We start from the raw sequence: 13,367 nt of genomic DNA on the forward strand, positions 1-13,367 counted from the left end.
GCCTGAGGACAGATTTTTGCAAGAATTCACCAGGGTAAATGTGCTGTTGTCTAGACCAGTTTAGGGTAATGCAGCCAGCTGGATCTTAACAGGCTGAATACAGTGGATGTTCGAGTTCAGCAGAGATGCCACTGTAGCTATTGCAGTGAGCCAAACCACCAGGACTGTGTAAATGTTACTGACAATTTACTGTGAAAAGAAGAGAATTGGGAAAATCGTTTCCCTCAGTAAGCTGGCTGACATTTTTACTATGTTATCTAGAAAGTATATACTTACTTATGCCTACTACCCCTCTTGTGGTATAGGTCATCAACCAGGACTCTCTAGCTAGCTGTCCTGGGCTTTTCTTTTAATCTGACTCCAGGTGTAACTCCTCTCCTTTCAGTCAGCCTTGAGGCTTCAGCGTCAGGTCCTTTTTGGCCTTCCTCTTTTCCTTTTCCCTTTAGGGGTCAAGGTCAGGGCTTGCCTGGTGGTGTTTGATGTGGGCTTGTGGAGGGTGTGACCTATCCAGCCCCATCGTCTTTTCACGATTTCTTCATGAGCAGTGAGTTGGAATATCTCCTGCCATAGGTCGTGGTTGCTGATGGTGTTTGGCCAACATACTTGTCAGATTCTCCTCAGGCAGGTGTTGATGAAGGTCTCGGCTTTATTGGTGGTGGTCACTGTTGTCCTCCTAGTTTCTGTTCCATACAGAATGACCAATTTTATTTTGGTGTTAAAAGGCCTGATCTTAGTTTGCAGCGTTAGGTTCTTGGAGCTCCAGATCTTCTTTAACTGAATGAAGGGAGCTCTTGCTTTGCCAATTCTTACCTTGACATGGCATCTGTGCCACCCTGCTTGTCTGTGACACTGCCCAGGTAGATGAAGGCCTCAGTTTCTTCCAATGCATCACCTGCAAAATTGCCTGCAGTTTGCTGATTATGTTAGTCTTCAGGATCTTTTTTTTCCCTTGTGGATGTTGAGGCCACGTTGTGCTGGTATGGCTGCACCAGTGTTGGTCTGCTCTTGAATCTGTAGACAGATATGGGAGAGTAGGGCCAGGTCCTCTGCAAAGTCCAGGTAGTTGAGCTGCGTCCAGGATGTCCAATGGATCCCATTCCTTCTCCTTGCCGTGGATGTCTTCATGATCCAGTCGATAGCCAGCAGAAAGAGAAAAGGCAAGAGCAAACAACCCTGGTGGACTCTGAGAAAAAAATTATATGGTGATTGCCAGAACTGACTCACAAGATTTCTAACTTAAGAAACTGGGCAACCAAGACAGTGGAGTCAGGATTCCTATTTAACTGGTATCTAAACAATTGAGCCTTCCATTCTTTGTCAAAATGGTTTTCCAAATGGCCAACAGTCTGTAATAAAGATAGGGGTTTCTGTGAATGCAGACAGTGAAACACAGGATGCATAAGTAATACATTGTGTTTGTCAATTATTCTTTTTCAAGACAAATACGCTCTTTACCTGTGCAAAAGATAAAATGGAATGCTATCCCTTTTGCAGCAGGAAGAGACAGCCCACTTCCCAGAATGAATGACAAGGACCACTGTAAAGTGAAACTATCATTAGAATATAGCCATTCTAGTGCTTTCTCTTAAATAATCATTGAACAGAGAACATTTTCAGAGATTCTGCGTCTTCATACAGGGACTAATGGGAACATAGGCCTCTATAGTGGGATAGAGAGTTTGGTGGGCACAAAGAATATTTTCTCCACATGAACCTGCTAAAGCATTGGGTTGTCATTGGGAAGGGGAACTTTGGATTGTACAGAACAAATACTTGGATGAACCTGTAGCAGGTTTGAGGGATTCAAAGCCTTAGGCCCTCATTATGAACACTAGCGGCTGAGACCGCCATTCCGGTGGTGGCGTAATGACCGCCACCGGCATGGTGGTCTCAGCCGCCAAATAATGAAGGCTGTGGGGACTGCCACAGGCGGCCTTCCACCACCGCCAGGCTACTGCCACCAGGCAGCCTGATGATGGCGGAAATCATTATCCGACAGGGCAGCGCTGCTCCGGATAATGATCCCTTTTCCTCCAGCCTTTCCCTGGTGGGTTCCCCCACCTGGGAAAGGCTGGCGGAAGGGGTGCTCCGGGGCATGTACTTGGCATGGGCAGTGCAGGGGCCCCCCGTGCAGTGCCCCGTCGCGCAGGTCACTGCCTGATTTACGGGCAGTGATCTGAGCGACGGGTACTGCTGCACCCGCCGCACAGCGGCATTGACGGCGGCTCTACGTGGAGCTGCCAGCAGGCGGGCGGAAACAATGTTTCTGCTCGTCGGCCCAGCAGAATGTTGTTTATGTGGCCGGCGGAGTCTCGAGGGGGCTGGCGGTCAGTGAAATGACCGCCAGCATAAACACAGCGGTAAATACCGCTGTGTTCATAATGACCCCCTTAATCTCTTCTATAGATTGTACAGAACAAATCCTTTGATGATCCTGTAGCAGAAGTTTGGAGGGACAAAGCCTTAGTCCCTTCCAAAAAATTTTTAATGTCTTTGTTCATCAGCAGGTGAACATCAATTCAGGAGTACTCAAGATTAAAACTAAGAGCATTATTCAATAATAGAGTTACAACTCATAGCTTTACGACTGCTGAATGTCCTTTGTCGGGCGAATTTTCTGCACACGGGGCGGATAATCTCCGCAGTTCGGAAGGAATCTCCGTACTAACTCTGTTACTGAATTAGGTCGTAAATTAGGATTTACTTGGCAGAATATTTTTCTGTTGAGAAAAATATTCTGTGAGGTTTGTTTTTGAAACCTAAAACAACAAGTAACCAGAGTTGTATTCATCTTCCAATTAAAAGGAAAATTAAAACAGGGAATCATCTTGCAGTTCTAATGGCAAACCACTGTGGAAATGTATGAAATTGGTGAATGAAGCAGGATGTTTTCCTTACGACACATATAATATCGACACTATGAATACTGTTGATGGTTATGTTTTATTAGCTGTGACATGCTAGGGTCTTGACAGAGATGTGGTAGTTCGATACAAAGTGCAGGGTGGTTTTGAGCCCCTTTTACCAGCCTCTTGTTGCTAAGAAATAACCTTCCTTACATGAGCATCTCACATTGGCCTGCTCAAACAGGAGACGTGGGTTCAGGTGGCAAAATATTGATTATGTTATCATTTCTAACGGAGGTCAGCAAAGCTGTTGGTGCTAGTTCTTAATGACTTTATTGTTGCCTGGAACTACGATGTCAAGGCAAACATCATAAACTAAAATTCAATACACTGTTTGGTGGGGAATGTAGGGGATTCAACGTTTTCTTAAAGCAATAATCAAGGAGGACAATCCTTCCCGAAGAAGCACTGTTGACAATAAATCAGCCTGTTAATTGTAGTCAAAAAGCACGGTATGACCACATGTGCTATGGTTTGCAACGTGTTATAGCATCTGAGGATACATATAGCGTCATTCTGCCACATGCTGTGTTAATTTCTCCTAACATTATGATCTAGCTGCTCAAGCGACTGAACATGAATCCACTTCTGAGGTCGCTAAGTAGGTAAATAATAATGTACCTATTACTTTATCGATTCCTGTGAATTGGTTGGTATCTCGTAAAAGTCCTCTATTGCATGTGTTATTAAGGGGGATATCCATATAGAAAAAAAGGGCGCTCGCAGCATTGCATTAAACCGTATCAAATTAGCTGTTTAGGGATATTCCACAGTAAATTACTATTGTAGAATGTAGAAACGGAAATAGAAGAGTTTATACTTTGACCACTGATGGCATTTTTCTGTGGTTTACAACTACATGCCCTCACTAGATGATCGCATGTAATATTTCCTTTTTGAAATAAAAGATTAAATTGACTAGATTAAAACAAATTTACTATATATTTTTTCAATGTAGTGTGCTTACCTCAGTTCTTTGTCATTCATTGCAGTATGGAATATTTGCCATATGTCATTGAGCCACTTGAATTGTTTTTTCAAATTACGCCTGCTGGAATGCTGTTGAATATAAACCCTGTCGGACCCCGGTTCAACAAGCGGTCTCCATTTTTCTTTGCTTCTTGGTATTGTTTGCTCTGCACCCGGGCTCCGAACTCGAATAGAACAGTACCGAATCTCTTTATACCTAATGGGATTCTCATTGAAAATCTGTTCAGTTTCAGGACCGAGGAGATCCTCTCAAGCACATTCTTGATTAGGAGGGGTTGTAGCACACTCCTCATGTTTTCATCATCCGCCCAGTAGTCTAATTCTGGACTCCCTCTGTACATTTGTTAGATATTCCTCCTTGGTCTCAAGTCGTATAACAGAGGCCACCACAAAGTATTCCAGCCGCTCTTAGTTTAGTGAACGGTCCTCACATTGCTGCTTCACAGTCTCCATCATAGCCAATGGCTGGTCTTTGCTCGCTACCTCCGTCTCATTTTTATTGATTCATTTTTTCATTTACTGTAGGGAGCCCTCTACTGCCATCACCCTCTTCTGTATTCTCCCCAAGATATACTTCAACTTCCTCAATAAAAATCCATCACTATTGTTTCCCAAAGAGTAAGTCTCATCTCTGAAAGAATGGCTGGCCTCTGAAGTAATGTGTTTCTGACAGATGCAGCTTCCTGCAGATTTCTCCGCCTTAGAATATTCTCCAGGCATCACACTGCTCAGGAAAAGGTTTTCCCAAAGGCAGTTCCCGCAGGCTGATAGATGATACCATTAGATTCCAGCTTCATCTCCACCTGCCTCATATGATGCCATCTGTGTATAAAAAACGGCAAACTATGCTGACGTCAGTTCATTATTTTTATACACCTCATTGATGCAATCCAGAGAGTTCTCTCTCTCTTCAAGCACTCAGTACATCCACCTTTCACAGTTTTTAACCCAGGAAACTTGCTCCTACGTACCTGCCAGGCCTTCCAAATGACCCAGTCTATAACTGTTTCAACTTCCTTTCCTCCATCTTATCCCACCAAGGAGGAGGAGCAAGTGCTTAGGCTGGATCCACAGTGATAGGGCTACGTCTACATTGACCGCACCCAAAAGGACAGAATGAATAATCAGCTCTTTTTGGAGTTTGCTGGAGCCAAAATGGACAAGTGCTCTTTTTTGTGCTTGGTCATCATATGCATTAAGATCTATTATGCCTCTGCCAAGAAAGACCCTGTGGAGATAATTCGTGCCCACTGCTTTAGGGCTGTCGCTGCTTCCACAGGTTTCACAAGAGGCATTCAAGTGGCAGATATCTCTCGGCAGCCACGTGGTCATGTCTGCCTACGTTTGATAAACAATACTGCCTTGTAGCTCAATAATGCAGTGGAGAACACTGTCATGCCAATGCTGCCTAATTTCATTGGTTAATTTGCTTTACTTATTCCCACCTCTCTGAGCCTATTGCTCTGGTGTTCATCCTATTGATGAGGAACCTTCTGCAAGATGTGTCAGACGTAAAAGAAAGTTACTTTCAGTGATGATATTTTTGGATGATGCATCATTTTTCATGTTTCTCCCGGACCTCCCTGAACCAGTGATGAGCTCGTGAACATGTGGTTGTGCTGTTACTGTCACTGATCTCTCTCCATTTCACTCTGCACTTCGCTGATGTACAGAACAGAAATGAGGAATTTACATCAGCACACGCTAGTGCTTTTTATATACCAGGGGGTGGAGCCACAGAGTTGCCATGCGCCACCCAGCGACAGTGGAGAGCTACAACTAGGAAAAGCTTTTCTGGATAAGTCTGATATCTGAGGAGTAGTCTAAAGGTGAGCAATCTACAGTAAGGTTATATATCCAGAAAGAGAGAGTGTTACGAAAGGTAATTAACATTTACTTTTGAGTGTCACTATATTTAGGGGATCTCGGATTATGGAAGACACGTTTATCTGTTATACTTGTTTGTTTATTTTCCTTTGGTGGCATTATCGTGTTTGAAGCACAAGGGAAAATCCTCAGGGTGTTGAGCTGACTCAGCGATGATGAAATCTGGAGAAAGAGAGAGAGAAAAAAAAATGAATGAATGAATGAGAAATGCCCATTACACATATCCATGAACCTTGTCAGAAGAAACCCTCAGTACTTTCTTACACTGTAGATAAATCCAAATCCGATCCGAAGCCATACTTTCATGCCCTCCATAGCAACTGTCCCAGATGTTCTCAACTTTGTGCCTGCAGTCTGGTCGCTGACATTTTCCTCTTAATTTCTGTTACATACAAGAGCAATAACCCCCTCTCCCTTCTTGGATTCTTTTCTCATCTTGTTCAGAGAGCCAACCAGGCAGCAGAACATCAACTAACTTGACACCATCCCATAGGTACCGGGCACATTTTCTGTAGGATAGGTTTTGTCTTTCACCCATATTATCAGGTGCCAGTGGGGGCTCTCAGCAAGTTATTTCTCTGAAACAGTGAAGAAATGGTCTCCAGGTAGTGGCCCATTTTGAGAGGTCAAGTATTTTGATTATTTTGTAAATGTGAGTGTGTTTGTGTAATAAAAACATATAATAATTGTCTTTTGTCTCTTCAATTGGAACTTATTATATGCACGTTACATGAATCTACGTATGATTTCCATTGTAAAAATCCTGAGGCATGGGATGTTTCACTTGGGGAAATGGGTGGGTGGCTTGATACCCGACATGTAATAATGCATATTAGGCATAGGCGAAATTGTGTAATGTTTTTGGTAAGTATGTGAGGTGTGCCCTTGTATAGGAAAGTCACGCGAGATACATGCTCAATATATTTTTCAGAGTTTCTAAAGTCATGCTGCAGCGCACAGTTCCCTAGTGGCATTTTCTGCTTGAACCACCATTCTGTGACAATTATATGTAAACCATGAGAAAACAAACAAAAATAAATAACACAAAAAGTGGGATGTTTTCAAGATTATGCTCACTTTAAGAAAAAAATTCACTGGGCATAGAATTGATGCCCTTAATTTGCTTTCTACGGGGTTCGTTGTTTTGAGAATTTGATATATTTAATAAAATCTTTACAATGGGCTCTCTGATTTTAAAGCATAGTGGTCATGGACGTTAGGATGCTATTTCGAAAATTGTTGATGTGGAAACATGTAAAGTGCTTCCTTAACCCCACTGCATAGCTACCCTGTGTCGAATTGTGCTAAGGAAAGTATTCTAAATTTGAAAGGTTATCTGTTATTCTACGTATTGTGAGTCTGCCATTTCTCCTGAGGTTACCGTGCCTCTTTTATCGTGATACACGGTACTGGAGAAACAGAGGGATATGTGGCTATGTTACCAAAGGTTCTTGGCCCCATGTCACCCTGGACTTTTGCGTGAAACTCTCTACAAAGCAATACTGCGTAACAACGTGATTGTGAAAACCAAGTAAGACTGCAACCCAGTGTTTTCCAACATCTGACTGCTCCTTCTGTCTTTCACCTTCAAGTGAAGTGCTTAAGTACAGTGCTTCCATGTACACGATCTAGTTCAACGTTCCTTTCCTGTTTATGGCATCAAGTTCTGCTAAACTATAAAAGTGGCAATTTCTGATGGATACAACTACCTGTGGATTCCTCACCTAATGAATACTCCCATGGCGCCAGCATTCGACGGAAATCTTCTTACTAGTCTCTGCACGTCGACGAGGACGTCACTCTAGCCCACGCGACGCCGTCTGACGTCATACAGGCAATAAGAGGTCCTCGCCGACGTGCCGATGACAGTTCCCTTTTTTCCGTGCATTCGAAACGGTTATCTTCGAGGGAGCTACTGTTACCTTCGTGGTTACAGTGTATTGTCTGCTGCGTAGTCTTCTCTGCGGTAATAATGTCTCAGAGGAAGTCGGGTTTCAAGCCCTGTCGAGAGTGTGGGGGCAAGATGTCAGTTACAGATCCTCACTCCGACTGTCTATGGTGTTTGAGCTCCGACCACGACGTCTCGACTTGCGATTCATGTCAACACATGAATCCGAAGGCCCTCAAAGAGCGTGAGGCCAAGTTATTCATGGCAAAGTCAAAGAAGAAGGAGAAACATCATAAGAAGTCTTCTTCGCCAAGGTCTCACCGGCGTCATCGAGACTCCCGGCGCCGTAGAGACTCACAACGTCATTCCAGCAAGGAGTCTCGTTCGAGGTCACCTTCGGCTCGGCGTCGGAGGACTTGGGAGGTCAGCCCCACGGTCACGCCGCATCCATCGACGCCGTTGCCCTCTCCGGCGTCACCGACTTCGCCTGGTCAGGCGTCGGTGATTGAGGTGGTGCAGCCTCTTGTGTTTTCTCCGGCGTCGCAGACGTCGAGGCCGGCGTCGGGGTCGCCCTCGATCCAGGCACCCCAGTATCCGGCTTTTCCCACTCCTGGAGCCGATAGTACCGCGTTTCTTAATGCGATGTATACCATCTTTCAGCAGATGGCTCCAGGAGCTGCTCCGGCTGGTCCTTCGGGGCCCTTGGCCTTTTCGTTGGGTGATCCTGCGCCTCTTCGGCCGGCACCCTTTATGCCCTTTCTCCCTTTTGGGAATGTGGGCTCGGCGCCGGTGCCGGCGTCGGTGGCCGCTCCGGTGGCTTCGGATGTTTCGGCCCCGGAGGTTGCCCTTCCGTCGAAGTCAGGATTTTGCCCTGTGACTCCGGTTGGTCCATCGGCTCCAAGACCTCGTCCTCTGGCTCCTACCTCGGCGCCGAAGCTGCCTGTGGCGCCGGACGCGGCGTCAGATGCTTCTGGAGATCGACGCCGTTCTTCGACGTCGGCGGAGGCCATGTCGACTCCGCGTATCGAGGAGAGACTTCATTCGAGGAGGCGTGCTCTCCGTCTTTTAGAAGAGCAGGAGTACCAGCGAGTCTTAGAGGAGGGAGAGATTGAGGACTCTGGAGACGGACTACATGGTCTGGATACAGCCAGTGGGCTGGACACTTCCCCTGAGTGGGACCTTTCATCTCCAGGGGAATATACGGAGGAGGCTGCTTCCTTTCATGCTGTGGTGAGGAAGGCAGCGAGCGTTTTGGACCTGCCTTTGCCGGTGGCAGAGGCGAAGCAGAATTTGCTGACAGAGGTGTTGCATCCGGCCTCTGCTGCAGCTGAGCCTCTCTTGCCATTTAATGAGGCTTTGCTGGATCCGGTGTTGGAGGTGTGGAAGAAGCCGGTGTCTTCCTCGGCCGTTCATAGGGCTGTGGCCAGGAGGTATCGAGCTGCACCATCTGACCCTGGCTTTCTCTCTAGACACCCTACGCCGGAGAGCTTGGTGGTGCAAGCCTCCTGTTCCTCAAAGTCAGCGCCTGGTTCCTTCCCGACGGTGCCTGGAGACAGAGACTCCAAGAAACTGGATGCGCAGTCCAAGAAAATATTTTCGTCATGCAGTTTGGCGTTGAAGGCCACCAACGCAACGTGCATTCTGGGGAGGTACATCCATGCTCTGATGGATGATATTTCGTCTTCATTTACGGAGCTCCCCCAGGGTCTCTTGGATGTGGTCTCGGACGCCCAGGCTGCCGCGACCCAGATTATCCAGTCTGGGCTGGACACGACCGACTCGGTGGCCAGGGCGATGGGCACGGCTATGGTGGCAAGAAGACAGGCCTGGCTCCGAAACTCAGGGTTTTCTGCGGATGTGCAGTCGACCCTGCTGGACCTCCCGTTTGATGGGGACAGACTGTTTGGAGCCAAGGCAGATTCGGCCTTGGAACGATTTAAGGAGAGCAGAGCCACAGCCAAATCGTTAGGACTGCAAGCTCCTTCTTCCTCTGCCTCTTCTAGATTTTTCAGGAGGTTTCGGGGATTTGGGCGTGGCTCTTCTTCCTCTTCCTTTCGGGGGAGGTTCCAGCAACCCGCCTCTTCCCTCCCCTATAGGTCATTTAGAGGGAGGGGGAGGGGTGGGGCCCGTACCAGAGGAGCCTCTCAACAGCACTCTGGCTCTTCCTCGTCCTCTGGAGGGGTGCAGCAGGGGAAGCAGCCTTAGGCTTCCACCGTTTCCCACTCACTCCTCTCCTGTAGGGGGAAGATTACAGCATTTTCTCCACAAGTGGAAGTCTATCACAACGGACACTTGGGTTCTCGGCATTGTGGGGAAAGGCTACGCCCTTCCCTTTCGGGAGTTCCTGCCCCTCATCCCGCCCCGCCCATCTTATTGTTCAGAAGAACACCTCCTGTTGCTAGAACAGGAGGTTCAAGTCCTCCTTTCAAAGGGCGCGGTAGAGTTGGTCCCAGAGCAGGAAAGGGGTCGAGGTTGTTACTCAAGATACTTCCTGATTCCCAAAAAGGATGGTCGGTTGAGACCAATCCTGGATCTGAGGATCTTGAATTGGTTCCTCAAACAGGAAAAGTTCAAGATGCTGACCCTAGCACAGGTGCTTTTGGCGTTGAACAAGGAAGATTGGATGGTGTCTGTCGACTTGCAGGATGCTTACTTTCATATCCCGATACTCAAGTCGCACAGGAAGTATCTCCGGTTTGTGGTAGGGTCGCAGCACTATCAGTTTGCGGTCCTCCCGTTTGGTCTTACTTCAGCACCTCGAGTCTTCACAAAGGTGATGTCAGTGGTTGCGGCGGAGCTCAGAAGGAAGGGGATAGCAGTATTCCCTTACTTGGACGACTGGTTGATCAAAGCCAAGTCCCCGGAGCTTGTGTCGCATCATCTGCAGTCAACAACCCAGTTGTTGTTCGACCTGGGCTTTTCGGTGAACGTGCCCAAATCTCACCTGGAGCCCTCTCAGCGCCTCCTGTTCATAGGGGCAGTACTGGATACAACATTGAGTCGAGCCTTTCCTCCGCCTCAGCGGATTCAAGATATTCAGGAATTGGTTCCAATGTTTCGAAATGGAGCGGTAGTTCCAGTCCTCAAGGTCCTTCGTCTGCTCGGTCTGTTCGCCTCCTGCATTCTGTTGGTCACGCATGCTCGCTGGCACATGAGGGCTCTTCAGTGGTGCCTCCGAAGGCAGTGGTCTCAACACAAGGGAGATTTAGAAGGTACTGTCAAGATCTCCAGAGATGCTGCTGTGGAATTGAAGTGGTGGATTGCGGGCAACAATCTTTCACAGGGAAAGCCGTTTGCGCAGTCGCCACCAGTGGCCACGGTCATAACGGATGCTTCCACCCTAGGATGGGGAGCTCATCTGGGGGATCTGGAGATCAAAGGGCTTTGGTCTCCAGAGGCACAGGTGTTTCATATCAATCTGTTGGAGTTACGGGCTGTACGTCTGGCTCTCAAGGCCTTCCTCCCATCCCTTCGTGGTCAGTCGGTACAGGTCCTGACGGACAATACTACCACGATGTGGTACATAAACAAACAGGGAGGAGTAGGGTCGTACCTTCTCTGCAGAGAAGCTCTTCGGCTATGGTCCTGGGCAAAGGACCATCAGATTTGCTTGGTGGCAAATCATCTGGCCGGGGTCTTGAATGTACGTGCGGACAGTCTCAGTCGCCAATTCTCGGCAGACCACGAGTGGCGTCTCCATCCAGATCAGGTCTGTCTAATCTTCCAGATATGGGGGTTTCCTCGGATAGATCTGTTTGCCACTCTAGAGAACGCGCATTGCCCGTTATTCTGCAGCCTCCAGTATCCGATGCAGGGAGCGTTGGGGGACGCGTTTCAGATAACCTGGTGCGACCAGTTGCTTTACGCGTTTCCCCCCATACCCTTGATTCCTCGAGTGTTGAGGAAAATTCGCCAAGACCGGGCCCAAGTCATCTTAATAGCTCCGGATTGGCCAAGGAGGGTATGGTACTCCGACCTTCTCCAACTCTCACTGTGCCCTCCGCTCCGTCTCCCTCTCAGGGCAGACCTCCTCTCGCAGTCGCAGGGGCAGGTTTTACACCCCAACCTCCAGAGTCTGCACCTACATGCTTGGAGATTGAACGGGGCAACCTGAGTTCCTTCTCTCTCCCGCCTGATGTAGTGGATGTTATCTTAGCGGCCAGGCGACACTCCACTAAATCTATCTACGCTAATAGGTGGTCTACATTTGTTATGTGGTGTGGAGAGAGACAGATTGATCCCTTACATGCTCATCTGTCACATGTTTTGTCTTTTGCACTGTCTCTAGCGCAGAAAGGTTGTGCAGTGGCTACCATTAAGGGTTATTTGTCGGCCTTGTCAGCCTTCATTTGTCTTCCAGACCAACCATCGTTATTTAAATCCCCTATTGTTCTCAGATTCTTGAAAGGTCTTCTGAATCAATATCCTCCAAAACCATTCGTTATGCCTCAATGGGATTTGTCCTTGGTCCTGACTTTCCTTATGGGGTCCCCTTTTGAGCCTATGCATTCTTGCCCCTTAAGGTATTTGGTTATTAAAACAGTATTCCTGGTAGCTATAACATCTGCAAGGAGAGTGAGTGAGTTGCAGGCCTTATCGGTTAAACCCCCTTATATAACGTTTTATGGGGATAAGGTGGTGTTGAGGACCAAGGCTGCTTTCCTTCCGAAGGTTGTTTCACCCTTCCATTTGGCTCAGACAATCACTTTGTCCACGTTTTATCCTCCGCCTCATCCTTCAAAGGAGGAAGAAAGACTACATCGCCTGGACCCAAAAAGGGCGTTGAGCTTCTATATCGACAGAATGAAGGATATCAGGCTGGAGGATCAGCTGTTTGTCGGATACGTGGGCAAGAGGAGAGGAAAGGCAGTCCACAAGAGAACACTCTCCAGGTGGGTTGTTCTTTGCATTAAAATCTGTTACTCTTTGGCAAAGAAGGATCCGCCTGAGGGCATTAGAGCTCACTCCACCAGAGTTAAGTCGGCCTCTTCGGCCTTGGCCAGGGGTGTTCCTGTGGTCGACATCTGCAAGGCCGCAACTTGGTCGTCCCTTCACACTTTTGTGAAACATTACTGTTTGGACTCTGAGGTCAGAAGGGACGGTCATTTTGCACGGTCAGTGCTGCAGGATTTCTTGGTTTGACCATTTAGGCACCCACCGCCGGGCGTGGTACTGCTTTGGGACTCTATTCATTAGGTGAGGAATCCACAGGTAGTTGTATCCATCAGAAGAACGAGTTACTTACCTTCGGTAACGATTTTTCTGGTGGATACATTAGCTACCTGTGGATTCCTCACGGTCCCACCCGCCTCCCCATTGCCTTTTTGGTCTCTCCAAGCAATCCTTGAGTGTGCTCCTTTTGGTCTTCAAAGTTGCAATACATTTTGCATATATGATATTTGTATATATGTGTATATTTATATATAAATCTATATATATTGTGTATATACATGATTCGTATGTATAAATATATTTATTTGTTTAAAAAAAAAAAAAGAAGGTTATATTAAATCTACAGCTATTTTATTGCAATGTTGTGTGATTTACAATATTAAGAGATGTTGCTTTGCTCTTTCATTACATTGGGTTATTATTATTCTCATGCACGTAAAAAATGTTGGTACTGTCATCGGCACGTCGGCGAGGACCTCTTATTGCCTGTATGACGTCAGACGGCGTCGCGTGGGCTAGAGTGA

At 47.2% G+C, this 13,367-nt stretch overlaps 1 protein-coding gene across 5 annotated transcripts in view; it reads left to right on the forward strand.

Annotated features, from left to right (window-relative positions):
• PGAP1 (post-GPI attachment to proteins inositol deacylase 1) overlaps positions 1-13,367 on the forward strand; it is a 764,579-nt gene that overhangs the window by 635,334 nt on the left and 115,878 nt on the right. The window lies entirely within an intron of this gene.

Source organism: Pleurodeles waltl, chromosome 3_1 (assembly GCF_031143425.1).
Source record: "Pleurodeles waltl isolate 20211129_DDA chromosome 3_1, aPleWal1.hap1.20221129, whole genome shotgun sequence".
In the NCBI taxonomy this organism is placed as follows: domain Eukaryota; kingdom Metazoa; phylum Chordata; class Amphibia; order Caudata; family Salamandridae; genus Pleurodeles; species Pleurodeles waltl.